The 10,005-nt window shown below is 38.9% G+C and overlaps 1 pseudogene; it reads left to right on the forward strand.

The window, feature by feature from the left end:
• The first annotated feature begins 4,252 nt into the window (after window positions 1–4,252).
• LOC119544799 lies at window positions 4,253–5,080 on the forward strand (annotated as a pseudogene).
• The last annotated feature ends 4,925 nt before the right edge of the window (window positions 5,081–10,005 follow it).

The following is a 10,005-nucleotide window of genomic DNA, read 5'->3' on the forward strand; positions in this document are numbered from 1 at the left end:
CAGCTACATTTGTTACAGGGTTCTCAGACAAAAATATTGTGCCTTGCAGATTATTTTTTACAGAATTTCATTTTAATGCTGCTCCCTTGGTTTCTATTTCAGGATATGACAAGAAATAACTATTTGAAATCCATTATTGCAACTTTATCAAGATGGGTTTGTGACAAGTGTACATTATATCATCCAGTATCCTTTCTGAAAACATCCCATAATATGAAATAAATTCTTTGGAAATCAATACTAAAAAATTATTTCCTCTGAAGGATAGAGGAAATAATTTCCTCTAATTTTGAAAATTACTTAACTATATTGGTTTTAATTTGACCTCTAAAATGTGCTGATTCTTCTATTCTGCATACTTGTATTCTCATACTCATATCCTGAAAGTATCTTTATATTTATTCTTGTCTGGATTCCCTACTTCAATTTTATATTTTTGAAATATTATAAGTGCCTTTTTTGTACACAGCTTTAAGTCATAAATGAAATGAGGTTAACAAAGTATCATCAGTCCCTTTAATTTGTAGCAAACCACTGAATCTGAATATTCTATTCACTATTATTCTGCAGACAACTGTTGACAATGTTTTTCTGCTTTTTATGGTGAAGTAGCCAGAATAATGTTCACTGATTGTATCATCAGTGTTTCTTTATAGCTAATTTATGCATACTCTGTCCTCTAAAGTAAAACAAGGATAGCATTGTTCAGAAATGATTTCAATTCCTAAGTGGGGAAGTCTATCATAACACATCAGAAAAGCAGGTGTTAATTTTCTGTAGCACAAGTACCAGCAAAATCCATTGTACTCAAGAGATCTTCTCTTTTTACAATTCACTAGATGGTATCTAGATGAAAACATAACTTATAATAGGAGGATCTAGGTCTTAGTGCATTAAATATAAAATATCATACGTTGTTTCAGAGGAAGAATTTTATAAGGGTTGAAATTTGGAAGCGCACAGACCTGAGTCTAACTGCAAGTGTTCTATGTTAAACTGGAAAGAGGAAAGAGTCATCAACTGCACCAAATTCTAGAACAATCACAAGAGTAGAGTCTGGCCCAGTATATCACTCTCCAAAATAACAAATGACATTTAGCTGCAGAAATTTAGTTGGTGGGGGTCATTACCATATACACCATATTTACATATGAATTCAAAGAGAATAATTTAAAACATCATTTGACAGAAAAGGATCTGAGTGCAGAGGAGTGACTAATGCCAGTCCTCTAAATATGGATTAGAGAAGCACAAAAGTCCTGGATCAGTGAGCCCTCAGTCAGGGGAACATACATAAAACAAGACAACTATATGTCCTACAAATAATACTTCAACCATTGGAAAAGGAAAAGTTGCCCTAGGGATCAAAGGAAAAGACAATTTAGAAAATGATTTTCTGTAGCCAACATACAAACATTATGTTAGTAACCTTTTCTGAAATCTGAGGGTCAGGATAAGTAGATGGCCATGAAGAGAGTTAAGTGAGAACTTAGAGAAATAATGGGGTCTAGGCTCTATAGAGTCAAAATATAGATGTAAGGAATGTAGGCAGAAAGGTGATTCACAGCAAATGAAAGAGAAGCAATAATCAAAGATACAATGACAGGATATTTTTATATTGTCACATGCTTTAAATGTATTTATATCATGATATTTAAACTGATGTAAACTTATGGGAAATGACCACATATATCTTAATTGAAAAGCTAGTTCTCACTGTCAAATGAATCATTCAGATCATACTTATGGTAAAAAAAAATCTGACTTTATTTTTCAGTTTCAATAAACACATCAACATACATCCCAGGAGGGGATTTTTTTGAACTAGCTTTTTTTAATTGAACCAGCTTTTCAATTAAGATTAAGAATTTTTTTCAAATTCTAGCTCTAATACTAGAAAGATATTAGAGATACATGATAGATAGATAAACAGATAGATGCTTAGATAGATTTGAATAGATAGAGGAGAAATGTAGCCTTGCCCTGAGTTTGAGTCTTGGATGAATTAAGGTTTGTCCCTTTTATTATCACTTACGAAGCTCTATGTGTTTTGCTCTCATGGGACTTTTCTTGGGGAGCAACCAATGACTTGCAATACGTGGTAGATAGAGGGGTGGGTTTCTTAAGCCCAAATTGCTATCATTCTGGTAGTACAACATTGTGAATGTAAATAATATCCTGAAAAATGGGAAATATATAACCACAATAAAGAGAAACAGGCACAGGAAGGGATGGGTAGAGAGAGAAAGAGAGAGGGGGGGAGGAGCTCCTTTAGGATCTTGGCAACCTATAGTGTTCAGGCCCAGACTGATTTCATATAAAGCATGGGCTGGTACTGCTGTGAGACCAAAAACCACACCAGGCTTAGAAGTAAGCATAGATTTATTGGGACTTACAAACAAGAGAGGTTCTCCAGTGATGGCTGACCCGGAGGTTTAATGCTCTGTGAGGGGCAGGGGTGTGAGAGGGAGGGAAGAGGGGGGTAATATGTAATTTTAGAACAAAGACATTCCATACAGGATAAGGACATCAGGTCTCTAGTATAATCATTAAAGGGGACTAAAACCTAATGTTTTACTAAGATTAGCGTTTAAGATTCAATAAATACCGTTCTTAAATTGTGGTCACATTCTTCCTACTCTGGGAAGACTGTTTCCCTTCTTGACTTTTGTTCTTGACAGGTTTGTCAGGGCCATTTAGGAGGGGCCCAGGCCCTGGGATGCCACAATCCACCACCACCACCACCACCCCACCCCGTAACAGGCTGCATTGACCCTAGGACAGGCATTGCATCCATATACAACATCAATACAAAAGAAAACAAAATAGTAATAATCTGACACATAGCACAGGCAATCCTATAAAGAAATGCTACCCAGTCTGAGTAAGAGAATTAAATCAAGTAGAAAGGGTTCAGTAGATAATTGATCAATACTTTGTATGCGCTCTTGCATATGATTTAAAACTTGTGAAATATTAAGTGAACGATCAGGGATATATACACAACATTGTATGTTTATAAGGGCACATGTTCAACCTTGTCCTGCAGCTAAAATGTCTAAAGCTATTCTATTTTGTAAGACTACTTTCTGTATTGGGTGATTTTCTCATTTAACGTTATTGCTAATTTAGATTCATTAAGTGTGTGAGCTGTGTAGTTAGTCAAGACCATTACATGCTTTTCGATGACCATTGTAGCCCCTCCCCCCCACACACACACAAGGGCAAGAATAGCTAAAGGATAAAATCAACAGGGGTAGGCTTCACTCAACATGTAGATTGCTAGGAATGTGTAGAAAAGGATCATATGATGTGGCAGGGGCACTCAGCTGCCCGCACGTACTGCCTTGTGTCCAATTGTAAGGTTAATCAGGCCACCCATATTGCCTACAGGTCCATAGCCACCCCAACGTGGAGATTTATGCTCCATGTCCATTGGAGACACTTTGGCATTGGAAAAGGCTATCATTTTGTAGCTTAATGGTAAAATTACACACCATACCTCTGAGTGTAACCACCCCATATCTTGGTTCCCATTAAGGCATTCCATGCAGACAGGGGCAATGTGGTCTAAGGTTACTGCTTCTCTTGTCAGTCATCCTATTGCATCATGTATAGCATGCCCTAATATTTCCTTGTTCCTTCACAAGGGAAAAATATAAGCCTGAGTCTTATTATAAGACAGTAATTGGATTTCAGTTTTAAAAGAGAAAGTCTCACTCCAGATTTGTCGGTGTTCTGAATTCTGCCATGTCAACAGGGTATTCCATGTAGTCCAGTTAGCAGGAGCTATGGTCCAGGTAAGCTGGTAGCACTCAAAGATGGCAACATTGGGTTTGATTTTGGACATTAGCTACCACTGAAGCCCACTGTTAGAAAGGTGTTTGCTAGGATGCTATGGTCATAAAGAAAGATGTTTATGGGGGACAATAATGGGTAAATATTGTTGATTTAATAATATACATGCAGCATTGGACTCTATGGCTATTGTTACTGTGGAGGGGATTCCCTTCTTCTTGGCCTTTTAATACTTTCATATCTGCAGATCTTCATATTTCTCTAAGATCTTCCACCCAAATGGTCATTAAGCCTCCCTTGGCCATTCTCACAGTCTAGATCTTTGACTTTTTCCCCTCCTTTTGCTCAAGAACATAAGTGTGGCTCTAGATTCTCCCCAAAGGCTGCCTTGCCCCAAAATAGACAATTCTAGTGAGTCTTCACCAGAATTGAAGATATCTATGAGGATGAAAAAAATTATGCATCATTGCAAATGTCATCTGCTAAGATGCACCAGTCAGACACAGTTTCTACTCTTCCTACTTCCATGGATCTGCTTACTCAGAATAGCCCTGATTCTTCCAACAATCCCAAAGTAAACTACCTGCTTCTGTAGAGAAGAGCACAGCAAAGAAGGAAGATGAGAGCCAAGTCAACAAACAGAAGATCAGAACTGTGTTCTCTAAGACCCAGCTTTATATACTCACTGATAAATTTCAGAGACAGAAACACCTCAGTCTGCAGCAGATGCAAGACCTTTCCAATATTCTGAACCTCAGCTGCAAACAGGTTAAGACCTGGTTCTATAACCAGAGAATGAAATGTAAGAGGTGGCAAATAACAAACTGGTCAAAGAATGGCAACATTGTGACCCAGAAGGGTACAGAACCTACAGAATACTTGAGACTCTCTACTCTTCCTATCCCTGAGAGTGCTTGGGGAACACTTCTGATAATCTTCCAATGTGGAGCAATCAGACCTGGAACAATCCAACTTGGAGTAGCCATTCCTGGAACAGCCAGTCTGGGAGCAACCATTCCTGGAAAAACCAGACCTGGTATCCTAAGCCTGGAATAATAACCAAGCCTGAAACAGTCAGTTCCAGAACAGTGGAGAGGAATCCCTGCAGCCACAGGTCCAATTCCAGCAAAATTCTCCCATTAGTGATTTGGAGGCCTCTTTGGAAAGGGCTGGGAAAGCCATAATGTAATACAGCAAACTATTAAATATTTATTTTAGTACCCCATACAACATGGATTTATTCCCAAATTTCTCCATGAATGTACAGCCTGAAGATATATGACAATAAGGTTGAAGATGAGTATATGATACATTCTGAATCCGGGCAGAGGCTGCATAACATCCTTTTCACTTTTTTTAACTTCTTTTTTTTATGCAATTTTATTGAGATATGTTCACATACCATACAATCATCCAAAGTATACAGTCAACTATTCACAATGTCATAGAAGTATATTCATCACCATAATGAATTTTTGAATATTTTCATAACTCCAAAAAAAGAATAAAAATAGAAATAAATGTAAAAAAGAACACTCAAAACATGTCATACCCTTCCTCCCCCACTATTAATCATTTACTTTTTGCTCCCATTTTTGTACTCATGTGTCCATACACTGGATAAAGGGAGAGTCAGTCACTAGATTTTCATGATCACATGATCACACCATATAATCTGAGTAGTTATGGGATCATCTTCAAGAATTAAGGATACTGGATTGCAGCTCAACAGTTTCAGGTATTTCCTTCTAGCTGTACTAACACACTGAAAACTAAAAGGGATATCTATAAAATGCATAAGAATAACCTCCGGAATTACTTCTCAACTCCATTTGAAATCTCTCATTCAATGAAACTTCATTTTGTTTCATTTCTTTTCCCCCTTTGGTCAAGAAGTCTTTCTCAATCCTTCAATGTCAGGTACAGGCTCATCTCTGGGAGTTATGTCCCATGTTGCCAGGGAGATTTACACCTCTGGGAGTCATGTCCCATGCAGGAGGGAAGGCATCAAGTCTGCCTGCCAGGTTGGCTTAGAAAGGGGGGCCACATTTGAGCAACAAAAGAGGTTATCTGGGGGTGACCATTAGGCATAATTATAAGTAGGCTTTGCCTCTCCTTTGTAGCAACAAGCTTCATAAGGGCAAGTCCCAAGATCAAGGGCTTAGCCTACTAAACTGGTAGTCCCCAATACTTATGACAATATCGGGAATTCCCGAGGTAGGGAAATTTAATATTTCTACATTTTTCCCAAGTCCCTCAAGAGGGCTTTGACAATACTTTCTATTCTCTACCTAAATTACTCTGAGATATATCGGGGCTTCATGCTAACCTGCAATAGCCAACCAGATCTCACTTTCTATTCAAGGTTCCATGTAATTATGGTGTTTGAATAAACTGACCATACAAGTTATATTATGTAGTGTGCTACAGAAAATATAGATTTTGCACCAAATACACACCTCTTCCTTTGGTCTCACACAGAAGTTGAAGTTCTAAAACACAGTCCATATCATCCCTTACAATTCAGTCTGATTTACCTTAGTCCTAACCAAGTTCACTTTATTCATTTCTCTAATTGAAGTCTGATCTCTTTTTCTTGGAGTAGTCTATTCAGATCTGTTCTGTTTGGGGTATGCTGTACTTCTTGGATCTGTAATTTTATGTCTTTCATAAGAGATGGGAAATTTTCCATGATTATTTCCTCCATTATTCTTTCTGTCACTTTTTCTTTCTCTTCCTCTGGGACACCCATGACATGGATACTCATGCACTTCATGATGTTATTCAATTCCCTGAGACTCTGCTCATATTTTCTCCATTCTTTTTCTTATCTGTTCCTTGTATGTAGGATTTCAGATGTACTGTCCTCTAGTTCATTTCTTCTGCCTCTTCAAATCTGCTGTTGTATGTCTCCACTGTGTATTTAGTCTCTTCTATTGTGCCTTTCATTCCCATAAGTTCTGCCAGTTGTGTTTTCAAACTTTTGAATTCTTCCTCATGTTCACCCAATGTCTTCTTTATATCCTACATCTCTTCTGCCTTATCTTCCCTCAACTCATTGATTTTATTTTTGAATTGATTTAGCATATTTGTTTTAAAATCTTTAATTAGTTGTTTCAGCTCCTGTATTTCATTTGAAGTGTAAGTTTGTTCCTTTGATGGGGCCATATCTTCATATTTTCCTAATGTGAATCATAATTTTTTGTTGTCTAGGCATCCAGTTTCCTTGATTATCATAATCAGATTTCTCCAGACCAGATGGGCCCAGGTCTCAGGAAGAGGGTGCAATCAGTACCATGTTTCCCTGAGGATGAGACCCAGAAAGTTGCCAGACTTTTCTGTGAAGCCTCTAGACTGTGCTTTTCCTATCCTGCCTAGCAAGTGTTTCTTCTCAGCCTGCAGCTACCACTGGCATAAAAGTTATGGTGCCATCAATTCTCAGCAGACCCTGTCCCTGCCAGGAACCAAGAGTGAGTCATAAGCCAAACTAAGCTGCTTCTGTTTGTTTTTCCCCAGGCCCTGGGGCCTGAATTCTCTGAGTGAGGGCAGTCACTTCAACTGGGCCCTGCCCCCCTTCTTCTTAGGGAAGATATGCCATTTTGGAAATAATCTACTTCACTTGGCTTATTCCTTTGTCTCTCTAACTATTTTAACTCCACCCTTTGCCTGGGTCAGTGCTGACAATTAAAAATGCCTTAGGCTTTCTCTAATGAGTTACTTAGAATGAGAGGGAAAAAAAAGAAAGAAATCCCCTTTTCAGAGCCAGTCCCCCCAGTTTCACCAGTCCAGAACTGGAGTTGGTACCCAGTTCTTTGTGCCTCTTTTCTTGGGACACAGCCCTTTCCAGTATTCTGAGCTCAGCTGATTCCAAAAGTCTCTGTTTCATTTATTTACTATTATATATATATTATATATATATTCTTTTTTTTTCTGTCAGCCCTGCCTCCTCTCTGCTGGGAGAGACCTCATGGTTCCTATCCTGCTTGCTCTGAGCTTGTCTGTGCTTACGGCTTGTATTAAGTAGTCCAAATTTGTTAATTAAAACTGCAATTGGAACTTGGTTGAGATACCTTCCCTTGCTGCTAAGTAGAGACTGCTTTGTTTTCCCACAGGGAAGTGTTCCAACTCAGCCTGCCATGTGAATGGGGGAGGGACACCAGCCTCTGCCATTTAGAGGGCTTTACTTACAGTTCTTATGCTGAGATCTCAGCCATTCCATCCATTCCAGACTATTATATGATGTGTGCCTGGTCACTGATGTCCCCCAAACTATTGCTCTAGACTATTTACTAGTTGCTCTCTGCATTATATCCTTTCTTGCAGAATTTTCTTGAGAGCTGCATATCTGACTTTATCTTGGTTTTCCTCAGGTAATTGAAGATGGTTATAAGTGTGTTATGAGTCTAACCAGAGATTTCAAAACTCAGTAACAGGCCAGATTACCTTGGCTGTTCTGGACAACATAAAAGACCAGATTCCTGTGACTATAGAGAACTAGATATAATACCAGTTTTGATATCTTTAGGATCTAGCCTCAAGAATAGAAAGTAAAAGTATAAAGATGCATGATGGAGTACTCATTTTACAGGATTGGGAGGCTTCACTGAATTGTTAAGATGAAGGGTTAAACTATCATGACCCTGATTCCCTCCATCCCTTCTTTGTTTTACTGCCTCTAATTTGCTCATTAGTTTACTATTTGTAGATAGATGTTTTGCTTTTGCTGCATCATGGTAATATTATGGTAGTTTGGCTGGTTGATTTATAAATTTAAGTATAGATAAATAAAATGTGTCCATTTAAAAACATACATGCAAGAGTTAATGGTAGGTAATAATGTACCAGGCAGAGAGACATTGTGAGGTTTTAAATACAAGATATTCTCCCTGTGTAAATCTTGAGAGTCCTCCACTATGACATAAGTTGTTAGTCTAGGCATAAGAAGGGTCCACATAGTTATACATAAGATTCTCATGGAAATTGGAGGCCCCAAATTGGTGACAAAAATTTTTACAGGTATTTTTTTGTATAGATTGTGGCTTATTACAATGTTTTAGGTGACTTCTGTTCCCCAAGGGCTTAAGATTCCCAACCAACATGGCCACTTAAGCCACTACCAAGGCCAAAGGACTTGTGTATATGGTCACCTGTGTATATGGTCTAAGGCATAGGCAACAATAAATTTTTGTTATTCCCCATTTTTTTGGCTGTAAAGAAGCTGCCCCTTTAATTAGTATCCCTTAGCATTCTATTAGTCTTTGTATTAGCATTTCAATAGGAGCTGGGGCTGCAGTTTGTGGTGTAGAGTTCAGGCAGGTTAGGGCCTGATAAAGTGTTTTAGTCCATTTGCAGGGATTTCTTATCATCCTCAACTGTTCCTTTAAGAGGTGATTCATTCTTTCTATAAGACCTGCATTTGTTAGGTTATAGGGTAGATGAAAAGTCCACATTGCATCCTAGTCCATAGCCCATGCTTGGGTCATTTGGTGAAAGGGTTTCTCCAATCACTGTCTATTTGTGTAGGTATCCTGCAGAGGATGCTTACCCTTTCTAGACAACATATTGTGGCTTGCTGATTAGCTTCCCCCACAAAAAAAGCTAATAGAAGTCCCATGGAAGCATCTACAATGGTGAATGCATACCTTGCCCCTTCCAAGAGCAGAAGGGAGCCAATGTATTCCACTTGCCACTGGGTCACTGAAGCTTGAGATTGACCAATGTGTCCCATATGATGGGGCAATCAGTGTGGTCACACAGAGAGCATGATGGCACTCCCATGTGATGTCTATAAATTGTTGGCATTTGATAGGTAGCTGGAATTACTGGGCTAAACACCATAAGGTTTGATACCCTTGGTGTCTGCTCTTTCAATGAAGCCACTCGGCTTCTTCTTGGGTTTCAGTAGCATGGCTCTGGACTTGAGCAAGGGCATCTGCTTCAGTGTTCCTAGGTAGCATGTTAACAGTGTGCTTGGGGACATGATAGTTCCCTTTCATCAGTGGCTGGCATCCCATATGTCTTACCACAGCTCTCATCCCCATAGGGGATGACCTATGACTGTCCATTGTTTCCAGGCTGCCTTCCAGGTCATGAGATTTTTGTAAATAGCCCAGCTGTCAGTACAGATAGTTAGGACATCTCTTGATTCATGCACTATTGCCATCCAAATGGCCCTTAATTCAGCCCATTGACTGCTTTGCTTAGCAC

This window comes from Choloepus didactylus, chromosome 9 (genome assembly GCF_015220235.1).
Source record: "Choloepus didactylus isolate mChoDid1 chromosome 9, mChoDid1.pri, whole genome shotgun sequence".
In the NCBI taxonomy this organism is placed as follows: domain Eukaryota; kingdom Metazoa; phylum Chordata; class Mammalia; order Pilosa; family Megalonychidae; genus Choloepus; species Choloepus didactylus.